This window comes from Armigeres subalbatus, chromosome 3, assembly GCF_024139115.2.
Source record: "Armigeres subalbatus isolate Guangzhou_Male chromosome 3, GZ_Asu_2, whole genome shotgun sequence".
Lineage (NCBI taxonomy): Eukaryota > Metazoa > Arthropoda > Insecta > Diptera > Culicidae > Armigeres > Armigeres subalbatus.
The window spans coordinates 316441860-316456898 of NC_085141.1; the positions used below are offsets into that span (position 1 = coordinate 316441860).

General features: G+C 42.5%; 1 long non-coding RNA gene across 1 annotated transcript; it reads right to left on the reverse strand.

The window, feature by feature from the left end:
• Nucleotides 1-13688: 13688 nt before the first annotated feature.
• Nucleotides 13689-14701, reverse strand: LOC134220899 (uncharacterized). Its single transcript, XR_009982094.1, has 4 exons — nucleotides 14454-14701; nucleotides 14296-14397; nucleotides 14171-14240; nucleotides 13689-14116 (listed from the first exon to the last, which is right to left on the reverse strand). It is a non-coding gene; the product is annotated as an uncharacterized LOC134220899 (long non-coding RNA).
• Between the last annotated feature and the right edge of the window lie 338 nt (nucleotides 14702-15039).

Genomic DNA, 15039 nt, shown 5'->3' on the forward strand with positions numbered 1-15039 from the left:
GCGCGAGCCATTTTGACCAAGATTTCACAATGAGCGGTTCGACGTTCGATGCAGCATAGCGGACACAGCACCACAAAGGCGTGGGTGGCAGTGGCAATGCGGAAAATTTATTCCAAATTTTGGAGGCTGAGCGAAAAATCATCAAGTGGCGGTCGGACAGTTGCAACGCAAGGTGTCGACAAGCGATTGGATGCAGTTAGTTATTGGAAAGGCGCATTGGGAAAAGAAAATTGGTTCTGCTCAGGACCAACATTTTATGGAAAGAAAGAGTTGATTGCGAAAATGGACTGATTCGGTGGCATAGGGTTTGGCGTGGTAGCTTGGTTGCTGTTAGTGATTCCATCCATTCAAATTTATTGCATCATCTCCCTCCGCCGCGCTATCAAATTCGCTATTTACGATTGTGTTTTGTACTTTAAAGAAAGATTATTTCGGATAGTCGGATCAACCTTCTTTTGTATAAAATGGTTGCTAAAGACGCCACGCCTTTTGAAGACGCCACCTCAGTGGGTGGTTGCTGTAGACCCATCGGTGAACGTCGCTCGGACAGACTTATGCCAAGATGTTTTGTAATATGAAGAAACTTCGTCTTGAGTCAAATTTCTGTTGTTATTCCTCGCAACAATACGCATCTTAGATAACCAACATATCATAACCAAATTCAGAATCTTGCGAGAAAATTTCATAGGATTCATAGAATTTGTCATTCTCCGAACGGTCCGTTGTCTGCTGCGGAATCCCGATCAAAATGACTCGCGCGCGCCGAAAAGCAGCTTTCTTATGTCTAATGAAGAAATTTAATTAGCCCCGCCCATTGCACATTATACAGATGAAGAATGCTGCTTTCCGGCACGCGCGAGCCATTTTGATCGGGATTCCGCGGAAAGAGCGGAATGAGCGGCTCGACAAAATTTGATGCAGCGGAGCGGACACAGCAGCACGAAGGCGTGGGTAGCAGTGGCAATGCTGAATATTTATTCCAAATGGTGGAGGCTTAGCGAAAAATAATTAAGTGGCGGTCGGACAATTTCAGCGCAAGGTGCCGACAAGCAGTTAATTATTGGAAAGACGCATTGGGAAAAGAAAATTGGTTCTTCTCAGGACGAGCATTTTATTTCAAAGAAAGAGATAATTGCGAAAATGGATTGTTTCGGCGGCATCGAGTTTAGCGTGGTAGCTTGGTAGCTGTGAGTGATTTCATCCGTTCAAATTAATTGCATCATCTCCCTCCGCCGCGCTATCAAATTTGCTAGTTACGATTGAGTTTTGCACTTTGAAGAAAGTTCAAATCGGATTGTCGGATCAACCTTCTTTTGTATAAAGACTTTTTTGGAGGACACCATCCTCAAAAATGGCCGAAATAAAGGAGAAATAAGCAGAATCAGAAGTGGCGTGAAACCAAACGCAAATATTTTTACTTGCAACGTTTGGTTTTCGCCCGCGATGTAAGCGTACGTGGCAAAGTAAGGATTGTGATGTCCCCGACTGAAAGCCAGTCGAATGGCTTCAGCGGCCGATGAGTCATTTTAATTCCGAGACTCAAAGTCCATCCAACTGGGAACAACTATTCGACTTCTTGATTCAGTTGGCCTCCGAGTGGTTTGCTCAATGTTAATAAAACGACATAAATTATTATGGCAAATACCATCAATTTTGAATAGCTACCTAGTCCTACGTCACCTTTGCGTACAACCCGATTGGGCTGCACCTTTGAGTTTTTTTTCACACTCGTGGACCCAAAATTTATTGACTAAAATCCGTTTTAAAATCGATTCAAAATAGTTCCCGTGAACCTAAAAACAGATGCAAGATATGTAATACCTACACCTAACATTGAGCTATAAATACAACTGCTTGGCTGTAGTAGACAAAATTCAAAACGCAATGAAAACGCATTTGCGGGATTTAAATGATGGATTATAATCTTATAAGGGAACCTCGTCATATCTCGCAATGGGCAACACATTGGACGTTTCTCTCCAGGCACACAGAGATCGTCAGCTAGTTTAATTCATTGATTGCAGTGTTTTATTGTATGTCTTTAATTTTTTATCCAGCTTTTTATTATAGCTACGGATCAACTATGGGGGAGGTTCCTTCATCAGTGCTGCCACTTGGAAAAGTAGAACCATGGAAATTTGACATGGCATGATATAGAAAATGAAAATTAAAATGTCTCTAGGACGTTATAGAAATTTTTTTGTCAAATAATTTTTAGTTTGTGGGGTTAGAAATTCAACAATCTTAAGCATTAACTGCTTTTTCGAAAAAAAATATAAAAATCGAGATATCTTGTCTATTTTGTGTGCTTTTAAAAGTCTAACCCCGTATACCAAGATTTTTTTTGCGAAACGTCCTTAATTTTTGCTTTATAACAAAAATATACTTAATTTCCACACCGTGTTAAATTGCAATGATTCTACTTTTTCTCTCGATGACAGCTGGTGGTCTTCTCCTCCCCTATGGTAATCGATTTTGACATCTGTTGTGTACAGAGCGCTGGTCTATGCAGGCTTAGATTTCTGAAACAATATGTCAAAAAGTAAATTTTCAAAAGAAGTGCGATTCGTTCTTATAAATATTGGCTAATAGGTATATTCTTCTATTTTAGGAGGGAAAATCACGGGTAATAGCGAAGCAGTGCGTTTTTTGCTGGACACCTTGCCTTTAAACGGTTTTAATCGAGGGGGCGCATGATACTCGGTGTTCTGTTGGTCGTGGATTTTGAGGATTAATAAAAGGCCAATTTCAAGAAATTACTTCTCACTCACACAACCCATCTCTGCCTCATCTCTATTTTCATTGCAATGGTTTGCTATTCGAGTTTGAAAACTACGTCTGCTTCATGATAAACCAACAACAACCAGTATTTTATAGGCATAGTATTTGGCAGCTCCCGCGTTGCTTGGAAAGGTTGGAAGCACAAAGGGAACTTCATTATTTTAAGCGGAAAGGTAATCAAGAGCCAAATCGGGTAGAGATGTGTTTCATACTGTTTTATTAATGATTTAGCAAGTTATAGAACGTATATGAAGGCTACCAATGAATGTATCTGAAAGATTAATTGTGGGTGCTGGAATGACTCGTTGGCAGCCTCCTTAAGAGTTTCAGGAGGATTTAACAAAAATCAGTTGACGTTTGTGACACATTTGACACATTTCTCACCCACAACAATCACCTCTGCAGTATTTTTCAGATCACCTCAAGGATCTTTTTCGATTTCTTCAGGACTGTTTGCTAGTTGAAAGGCATCCTGAAATAAAAATCGAAAAATCGTTTCCCAACCACGGCCATCGTCTCTGCTTTCAAGCTGTCCCTAGCTCAATCACCTGCGGAATTTTATATCCCTAAAGTCATGCACCAATATTTTAAAAGATTGGAATGAAAAATATTGACATATGGCATGTTTTGGACAGATTCCATGGCTACTTGACCAGTACCATAAAATCGAGCATAAAATCTGTACACATCAATCGTCAAATTTAAACAACCACAGTTTATGTATGGCTAGCGTAAAAAGCTGGATATAATGCAATAACCATAAAAAAAACTCAATTCCAATGGATTAGTGAGAAAATCTGATATATGACCGGGTCCTTCCTAATAGAATTATTTTTTGCCCAAATCTTTGTGTCGCAGATTCGCCATATACTGCCCATAAAATCATAATTGTCTCAGGTTTGCTTTAAATTCTATCCAAATAGTTCGAATTCCAAATGGATAACTTCAAGTTTTATTTCTCTAACTGCATATTTGACATGACTCAATACAGTGTGACGTACCAATTGTTTATATGTCGATATCAACAGCCAAAACAGTATTTGTGTATGGAATCCAAATACTAGGAAACAAATAGTAAATTAAAACTGTATCATATCAATACTTGGCTAAACACTATATGAAATAAATATCCCTTTTTCAGGTTTGAAGTTTACGAGCTCATACCTCTACTATCCTTTTGAATTTCTTCAAGCATAAACTCGCTCAAACGATTCAACGAAGGCTTTTCCGCTACTCAGAAAATCATTAGCCAACCCCAAGGTCGCTTCGTTTTCAGATAACCTCGGTTCAAGTCTGAACAATATAATGAAAATAAAAACATACCGACACTTGAAAGTCTCGCAGCACCTTCTCGGATCGAAGCGATCCCAAATTGAATCGCTTCTTCAACAATCGGTGCCCATACGCTGGCGAAGCATAAAATTGACCACTGAGATCCATGACTGGACACTTCGCGGCTCCAGACGGACAACCGACCAGTTTCAGAGATGCGCGATAGACCCCGCGAACATAGCCCGGCCAAGATCTAAACATTGATGAAGCCGACCGGATCGGGATCCTCGCGTCGAAGTGATGAGTTTTTCTCCGGTATCTCTGTGTGTTGTGTACCCACGATGATGATGTTTACGTTGTTGCAGTTAAATGGCCTATTGTCAGAGTGCAGTCGGTTGATTACACGGGCGATCATGCGAACAAACGTGCGCTCAATTCTTCATAGGATTAAAATTAATGATTACAACATGGGCACGATCGCCGCCGCCGTCGACGCTGACGAAGTTCTAGGCTTCTGGCGCGAGTTTGCAGAATTTTTATCAAACTGACGGCGGCGGCGGCCAACGTAAATGGAAGGAAACAGCATTCGATTGACCTCATTGATCTCCGAGGCTGACTTCTTTCTCCCGTGTTCTGCAGTTCGGCGCACGCTCGGCCCGTTTCGATGGCAGCCAGTGTCCCTGTATCTCTGCCTTTCCTAAATGTCATCTAACATGAAAACCAGTTATATTCCCGAGAAATCGACAAAACCTATCGGAAAACGAGTCAACTGCGGCTGCTGCGCAGCAGTCGTGGTTCCCTTTGCGCCGCGCGAGCGCGCACTCTGCTGCTGTCGGTTGTTTCTGGATTGCAATGGCAATCCGTGGTTGCAGCACGTGGAAAGGCGAAAAGAAAAACCTGAAAAAGTAACGGTTCGCAGGTTCCTTTTCCCTTCTCGCGAAAAAAAAGAGGCCTGCAAAATGAAATACTCAAAAGAAATATATGAGCCCAAGTGCGCCCTGCAGGGCCAACCAACCGACCAACAGCAGAACGCATGCGTTTCCCTTCAATAATTCTTGCACGTTCGTTCGACGTCGCACAGTGGATGATAGTTGGGGGAAATTTGATTTTTCTTAGACGTGTATTTTTGCTGACCATTAAAACTTAACTCTGCCATATTTATATGAAATGCATGTCATTATATGACAGGTATGCTAGCAGAAGCGGTACTTCGTCAATAGTTCTTGCAACTTTCTGAACAGAGAAGTAGAACATTGAAGAATTTCTACGTTCGTATTTCAGCAAATGATTTGTACGCCACTTCAAATTGACAGACTTACCAATAAAAAAATATCGCTTGCAATGCTGGAAATGATTGGACTTGTATCAGTATTGTCCTGTATCTATAAAAAATATTTTTTTATTCAAGACAAGCGTATATTGAGCATAAGCAAATGTCAGGCCCCTCTCTCCATAAATCCTAACGTAATTGGTGTATGCCTTCTAAGTGTAACCAATAGAAAACGCATTAATTTGCTCAATGATTTTACATGTACCTAATACATACCAAAACACGGAAATGTCCATCCATACAAAGTGCGTACAATAAGCAGAGCTGGATCAGGTGCGAATGTCGCTTCAGAAAAGAAAGCAACCTCTCATTCTTCTACAGGTTACAATAGCGTTACTTTTATTGCAACACCGCCAAATAAAAATCTGGTTTATGAGATTGATTTACCGACCTGAGTCAGTAAAGTGAATTGATAAGCCACATTGATTTGGTGATTGGATTTTGAGATTATACTAAAATAATGGATTCGGATTGATAATGGATTATTGGGTGTGGATATTTTATTTCAAAATTGCATTTGGAATCATAAATAGCTTGGTTTCTTTGTGTATACTGAATATAGTAGTTGTTGGATTTGGAGTTATTTATATAATTTATAAGGAACAGAGTAGAACTGAAATACAAAGCGCACGTAGCAGTTATTTTTCATATTCTATTTATTTTTAACATTTTACACCATGGAGTACATTCCTGTCTAAAATAAATTATAATTAATTAATGTGGATGGAGTCAAAAAATTAATTAGATTGAATCAGTTGGATTAGTAAAACGTGTGTTCAGTGCGGCAACATTTCGTAAGTATCAAAGATGATGAGAATCAAAGACAGAAAAGTGGATAATATAGAAGAATTAATTATAAGTCACTGAAACTTCAATATTTTTTTGTCTTTATTTAAGAGACTTCTTGTCCAGATCTCTGTATTCTTTAATGATTCCGATATTCAAACATCAAATCTACACGATAATTGGAAACAATTAAATTGAACAAATTCAATCTACTAATCAAACGTTTTAATTTTATTATTTAACTCGAATCTTATTCTTTTCCAATCAGCTAGACAATTGAAAGCCCAAATCCTACCCTTTTGGCTCTCTAAAACGTTCTAGAGCTCAACGGATTTACACAATCAACAAAGTTTTAAATGCTATATCCATGCATTGCTCAATATTCCGGTAGGTTTATGATGGCATGATTCCACAAGTTGCTATGTACATACCTTTATGATCCGTACTGGATATTGTAATATTTGATATGCCCGATCGATCAAGTCCTGCATGATTATTAAATTTCATTGAATCTTACGAGTGATGAACGTTACATGGTATTGTGAAACATGAAACGCGATTCTTGGTGGAGCTTTTAAAAGAGGTATTACAAGTTTTACATAAACCCAAAGTATCTCTGATGCTCATGAGAATCTGCAGATGAAAACAAAATTTTTTTTAGTTTACATATTTTGTTGTCTATTTAGTAATGGAAAGTTTTGTAATTCATATCTGTGATGGTAAGCCCAAGTCCTGGTGTTAGGTGGGATCAGAGTGTAAAATAATCGAAAATTTTTAGTGAAGCCCATTTTTCTTCATTTGTCAGTTCACTTCCGACACATTCATAGTCGGCTCTGGACAGTCAATATTCAGTTGAATATTAGTCATTGAATATTTATGCACATTTTACAAATTGATAAATTATCTGAAATCTGAACACGTTTTAAATGAGTAAAGTGATTTATCACACAGGACTGAATGCGATTTTCATCCGCGAGGCACTTTCAGCAAAAAACATCAACATAAACAATGATAATTATGTTTTTATCTGCACATAGTAAACACATTCACTGACAGTCGAATGAATGAGTTCGTGGAATAGTCGTCTGACTATGTCATTCTATGTTTTGAATATTCATGCGATGTTTGTCAAAATTCGGACCGAAGTTGCTTCATGACGATGAATATTTTAAGCTCTGGGTGGGATGCTAAACAGCCCTGACACGACGGCCCTCCGACGAGACAGGGGGTTTGTGCAGGCCCAATAAGCCGCCTTTAAAACAACCATTACGAACGACATAGAAGATAATACGACTCGATACAATCGGCAACGACCTGGGCGACGAATAAAGGATCACGATTGGAAGCTTGGAACATGGAAGTCGTTAGGCTTCGCAGGTTACGATAGGATAATCGTGAAAATCGGAACACAGCGGTGGGCCGGGCACGTAGCCAGAGCGTCGGACAGTAATCCGGTGAAAATGGTTCTCGACAACGACATCCGACGGGAACAAGAAGGCGAGGTGAACAGCATGCAAGTTGGATCGATCAGATGGAGGACGATTTGCGGACCCTCCGCAGACTGCGTGGTTGGCGAAGTGCATCCATGGACCGAGCTGAATGGAGAAGACTTTTATGTATTGCACAGGCCACACCACTTTTTTTTTATTTTGTTCGGGATGAACCACTGCGTCCATTTCATTGAACTTTTGTAGTATACCCGTGTCATTTGTTTAGTGCATGTCTTTCTGCTCCATTTCTATTAAGAAAAAATGAAGAAGCCGTTTTTTAATCAGATATTTCTCAAACTTAATGTAAGACCTCTTCAGATTAAGGTACCGCTATTTACACCCTTCGAGAAATGGCTTATACCAACTCTCAAAGGCGCGCCCCTCAATCAGTTTCGGCTCAACAATAAGTGGGATAATACTGATTTTGACCATGCATCGGTATCGTAGTTCAAACATATTTTTGCTTCTTCTTATGAGTTCAGAATTCGTTTTTGTACAGAGATCTGATTTCATTGCGTTTGGCATTTCTGAATCTCACCTTTACACAGAGCTCTAATCAGTCAGAGGGTTCAGCAGATCCACCAAATTCGTATCCGCTTCTTTCCTAATTAATCAGCGCTCTGGAGCTTGGAGATTTATGTCGTCGGCTTCGAAACCAACCTAAGATTGAGTTACGTGTTTATAATTTACTCCATTGACTCCATCTAAAAGAAGCAAAACGTGGGTCATCTAAAAGCAAATTATAGTCGTTCCATACTCTTCCGACCATTACTCATAAGTATTACAAGAATAGTAAGAAATAGAGCACAGTGTGGTAGATCTTTCTCCGTAATGCAGCACGAAAAGGTGTCTACCAAGCATTACAGGCTTCGTTAACTGCCTAGCTAATTGTTCCCCCCCCCCCCCCCCCCAGGCCATTCATCCCCTCGGCACGGGTCGCCTGACACCTTGGGATTCGGGGTTAGGGACGTCATATTGTCAGCTTAAGTGTTGTACCGAGCCTGGCGATATGACCGGATTTACACCGTTACGCACTACTTCAGAGTATCCATATCCCAGAGTAACGGGAGTTACTCCTGCCTTAGTCTGGTAATGAAAGATGGTAATCAGATCGTTTTTGTTTTTTTTCAAATCTGCTTAATTTGGTATTACATTAATTCAATTATCTTAATGATAAATCGTCTAGCTCGAACCTTCGTAGGGGTATGTAGCAGGAGTATCATGATCATGATGTATTCGAGCATTGATAAATATCGCAGCAGGTTCATTGAGCTGATGTGATTTCATTACAGAGTTTTATAAGCAACTACAGACCTTTTTTGTCCTATGCTGCACAACTTTAATCACTACTTTTTTTTAGTTATTTCAGTTCTTTTATACAACGCTAAAATATATTCTTTAAAAACTCACTCAAAGAATAAAAATTACTCCAATATATATAAAAAAAATAATACAAATGATAATCTGATTACTAAATTCGGTATTTACGTTTATAAGCATTTGTTGAGATGAGTGTATTTCTTAGGGAAGATCCATAAAGCACATCACGCAAAAATTGGAGATTTTCAACATCCCCTGCCGCCTTCGTCACAATTTTTGTATTACACCTCATTTTATTTCGTATGAATCGTCACGTTATTCTACTCCTCCCCCCTCCTGTATCTCATTAATTATAGTGTACTAACCTTAGTGGGGGCATCCATCATTTCAGCTGTTGTTGGTCGACGGTACAACAGCAGTGCCTTTACTTTAATTTGTTCGCTCCGAGACAGCTAAGTTGTGACGAGACAAACGCAAAGAGATAATAGAACTGCACAATAAAAATCCTATTCGACTATATGCTGTTGTCATATTAGAAATTTTTAGACAGTACTCGTCGATAGAAACCTTTCCGCACACGATGGTTTCATGAGCAAATCAAACCACATTTCTTTTGCCATTTCAGTTCGTGACAGCAGCGCGTACGGACCTGTACGGACGTGCTTTTTGCACGCGCCTTTTTTTCAAGTGTTTTTTCTCGTTCGTTCGCTTTTTACGTTTTCGCTTACACGCTTAAAATCAATAACACAGAAATGTGTTTGCTTCACACAAAACGGACCTAATGCAGAACATCATCTAGACGAGCGACAGTTACACAGGCACAAAAATGCCTCGTACGGTCGTGATAACGGTCCTTTCCAACATGTAAACATTTGTGCAGATTCCTTGTTTCATGAGGAACCAAATACTGTTGAAATATTGAAATCCAAGTTTCAATAAAACCACACGAGCTTTTTTGTGGCTGTGTAACTGTCGCTCATCTAGGTGTTGCTCTGCGTTAGGTCCGTTTTGTGTGAAGCAAACATATCTCTGTGTTATTGATTTTAAGCGTGTAGTCGCGTTGACGTTATTTTCTCCCGGACCCGTCATGGGAGAACCGGTGGCCAATTCGGTCGCGGGAAAGGTGCCTAAGCGCATTGCTCTTGGAGGCGGCTCCTCCACCTGGAAGGACCTGAAGCTGGTTGGCGTTATAAATTATACCGTTGTCGTTGACAGGGAGCGATATCGGCCAGTGCACCGCGACGTCATGCAGTGCACCAACTGCTTCAATTTCGGGTACGGCACTAGGAACTGCCACATTAAGCCGCGCTACAACAAGTGTGGCGAACCACATCCGAGAGCGACAAAATGGAGGTGGCCGATCCCAAGTGCGCCAACTGTGGTAACAAACATCAGGCCACCACAAAAGGGTGCCCAAAGCGAGCCGAGTTCCTGGTATTCTACCGAAGATGAACCGTGTTCCTGTACTCAACGAGGTGAACTATCCGGTCATCGCGGCTCCCACAAGTGACTGGCAGCAGCAGCTGCATCGGTTCAAGCTCCAGCACCTCCGGCTCCATTCTCCAGTAAATGGCCTCCGCTCCCTCCTCCTAGATAACGCCGGCAGCAAGTTGAGCATCTTCTACCCCCGGGGGAATCCGCTCCGCTTTACAACCTGGAGCAGCTGACTCCAATATTCAGCCAACTTGCGGGTCGGCTTCGAAGCTGCAAATCCTGGTTCAACCAGATCTACACTCTGGGCCTTTTCGTCATTAAAAATGGCTTCTAGATTGGATCTGGCAAACTGGAACGCGTGCTCGCTCAAGAGCAAAATCGTCGATCTCAGCGTGTTTCAAGCGACGGAGCTACTAGCAGGTACCGAGTCTTTCAGCAAAAATGACACATATGTTGTTGTCTGCGATCAGCTATAAAGCTTTGTAAATATTTATTAAATTATTTCCACTTTAAGCTATTCACAATAATACTTACAATTTCGGTAGCGGTATAAGGAAAAACAATTTAGTATTTCCCATCGCGTACCTCTTCACTTGCTCTTAATGTTCCTACAGTTCCTACAGAACGAACAATAAGCTAAGTCTCATGTGTCTGGGAATGCTCAAGTTTAATATAAATATATCTTCTACTTATGTTCAAACTCATCATGCGATTTATTCGCAACACAGTGATTTCCTTGAGGAGAAGGAGATTGACGCGGCACCGAAACCCACATGAAGCCCGAGGTACGTACAAAGGTTTTGGGATGGTGAAATTCGATCGCACAAGCTCCAGAGGTCGGAGTCGTCACGTTCATCCTGGCTTACTGTCTCACCGAACTACGAAAGAATGCAGTCAATCAAACCGGAACGGACTCGTCTGGTCCAACGGCGAGCTAGGGGGCCACTACACCATCCTGAGTCCTGGTTGCTACCCCGGTTGACACGGTCCGAAGCCCATGCAACGCTCTACATCTTCTTAACGAATATGAACGATCACGTCTCGCATCTGGTCGTCTGCCAGGAGCTCAGCTCGGACCACTATCCGGTGGTGGCGGACGTTGGAACTTCGGTGAATCGGCACGAGTTAACCCGGCGTAACTATCACCAAGTCGACTGGGGTCGGTTTCAACAGTCCGTGGACGACAACATCGACTACCAGCGGCATACGGTGTCATCCGAAGATGTCGACGAGCAGCTGTGCGTCATCCAGGAGGCGCTCACCCTAGTCCAACATGTTCCAAAGGCGCGGCAGGTAAGCAACAGTCTAATCATTAAATCGCTCATTAATCGCTCACAAAAGATTTGATCCGTCTGCGAAATGTTACTCGCAGGCAGTACCAACGCTCTGGGCTACCTGCGCTTAGGACCTAGTTCTATCACTTGACCAAAATTATCCTGGCCTGGATATGGTAGATATCAGAAATAGTGATTTTCCAATAAGATCCGCGCTCTCCCATACCGTGCTAAGCCGTTCTTGATCCATTCCACCTTTGATCCCATTAGACATCAATAGCTTTGAGGATTGCTTGATAACTTCTGTAGAGAAGGTGATCGAAATAGCTCGTCACTTTGTCAGCTCGCACAATCTTGGACAGAACATTGTCAGTCCACACGAAGCAGCCGTTAACGAGCATGCTAACAACATCCATCTAATTCCTAACGACTTCTCGGAGGAGTTGGATATCTCAGCTGGTGAATTGACGGCCTTGATCGAAAAACATGAAGGCTCCAGGCTTCGACAGCATCCTGAATCTCGAGCTCAAATACATGAGTGCTTCGTTCTTCGAGCACCTTTCGCTGCTCTTCAATCAGTCTACACTAGTAGAGTGATCAGAGTGCTAGTGGCGAAACTCCAACGAGGCCTGGATGCCCTGACAGAGTACCTCACTAGCAGGAACATCTGTATCAAAGTGGCGAAGACCCAGTATATCATTTCATGCCTGCCGTTCTTAACGGAACTATCAAATCGCTTCTAATTTTTTCATGAACCTTCACCTCTAACTCTATCATGAACATGTAAAACTAAGTTTGGAAGATGATATTAGCATTTTCATATCATCATAATTCGTTTAACTTCGCGTAGAAGTAATACACTCATCTCAATAATTATAGTGTACTCTTTCTTTGGATTGGACAGGTCATCAAGTCTCCGACCTGTACTGCAGAACGTTACGTCGATATGCGACTCGCCTCTTGATCCTGTGAACGTCAATGCTGGGCCATTATTTACAAGAATCCCATTCAAATTGAAGTCAACTGCATTAACGACCAGTTTTAAGCCGGTGTACTTTAAAGCGATAGTATCTAAGATACTGAATACTGAACGGGAAACTGAACAGCTGCCGGAGGAGTGGAAGGAATCTACAAGAAAGGCGACAAGCTGGAGTGTGAGAACTTTCGAGCGATCACCATTCTTAATGCAGCCTACAAAGTGATATCCCAGATCATCTTCCGTCGTTTGTCATCATTAGTGAATGAGTTCGTGGGAAGTTATCAACTTGGCTTCGTTGACGGTTGCTCGACAACGGACCAGATCTTTATTGCACGGCAAATCCTTCAAAAATGCCGTGAATACCAGGTCCCAACGCACCATCTGTTCGTTGATCTCAAGGCGGCATACGACAGTATAGACCGCGTAGAGCTATGGAAAATTATGGACGAGAACAACTTCCCTGGGAAGCTTACCAGACTGATCAAAGCAACGGTGGATGGTGTGCAAAACTGTGTGAAGATTTCGGGCAAATACTCCAGTTCGTGACAAGACAAGGTGTTGGTGCCTGTTGTTTAACATTGCGCTAGAAGGTGTCATGCGGAGAGCCGGGCGTAACAACCGGGGTACGATTTTCAACAGATCCAGTCAATTTATTTGTTTCGCGAATAACATGGACATTGTCGGCCGACCATTGGCAAAGGTGGCAGAACTGTACACCCGCCTGAAACGTGAAGCAACAAAAGTTGGACTGGTGGTGAATGCGTCAAAGACAAAGTACATGCTGGTTGGCGGAACCAAGCGCGACAGGGCCCGCCTGGGAAGCAGTGTTACGATAGACGGGGATACCTTCGAGGTGGTCGAGGAATTCGTCTACCTTGGATCCTTGCTAACGGCTGATAACAGTGTTAATCGTATTGCGAGCTTCCGGTATCGGGTAGAGCAGAACTACCAAAGCGGACAAAAGAAGCAATTAGACTGGAGGGCCAAAGAACCAACACAAATCAAATAACCACAAATCTCAATTTAATACATGTATTTAGGGTAATGCACCCATTTTCCTCTGTTACTTCCTACCTCCTAGTCATCTTATCTTCTTTCCCTTTCACTCCTCTTTCTCTATCTTCCTACTTTACAAAACACCTCAATTTTCTTACTCACGGTTTCTTCTCCGTACTCACGGTACCGGCTACTTGGGGCGTCCCCCTATTGTGCCGATTCCTGTCGCGGCCGGCCGTCTACTGCCGTAATATGCACGCCTTCCACCATCTGTTCGCCGCGTCGTCGCTCTCCACACGACCCGCAAGGCTGATTCCTCCGCTGGAGACCCCTCTGGCCGTCCAGCGCGACCGGGATGCTGGATGGGGTCCCTCCGAGGCCCTTGACGTACTCGTTGTCGATGACGAGGTTTCCTTCCGAAACCGTCCCACTGTTTCGGTACCACACAAACACCCTACGAACGACAATTATCAAACGACTGCTCACTCTTTTCCGTGGTTTGACTTACCCAATGGATGGGGTGCTTTGGTTCAGTCTGGATCCCAAGTTGTGGCTCGCTTCTCCGGCTTTTGAGTGAGCTGTAAATCATGTGCGGTTAGACGTGTGTACTGCTTGATGCAAAAAGAGGATTACCTTCTACTATTCGGTTGTCAGCCCGTTGAATAAAATTCACCGGTGATCGGTCCCGTGCTTTCTCTTACCGTCTACCTTTCTGCGAAGTTTCGGAGATTTTGCCTGCGATTGAATTGAGGTTAATCCTACATTGTGGCATGCGACTAAGAGAGTCCTACCTTTTGTTCGTTCGTTGTAGGCACATGCGACTCAAGGTCGGATTCGCGTGGGGACTAAATTATCCTTAAACACGGTGGCGTTTAGTGCAGTGAAATCTGCATTCTATGTCCGACACATTCGCGAAGCTAATGAAGCCGAAAATCACTTCTAAGCCGCGCACAATAATTCCCTCGACGGGTTTTTCACAATTTTTTCGCCAAACGATGGCGACGGCGATGCTCTCGCACGGAGATACCGAATAACAGTGTTTTTCGTTCTTCTTGATTTGCGTTGATGTCGTTCGTGGTGTGTGTGCGTTTGGCTCATGCCAAACTGCTGCGCCGCTTAGCGTCGTTTAGTCTTTGCAGGGGTGGACTGTTGATTCGCATTCAAACTGACGGTTGATGGGTTAAGCAGGTGCAGGTGCAGTGCTTGCGTTCCGTTTTAACTTCCGATTTTATGTAGCAATAAATTCAATATCTCAGTTTGGTATGGGCGGATTCCGCTGAAATTTTGGCACAAATCGTAGAACTTTCTGGGGAATCGTGCAAAGGTGGTCAAGTTCCCTGCACAAAGCTGCAAAACCTCGCTCTACCCCAATGCCCA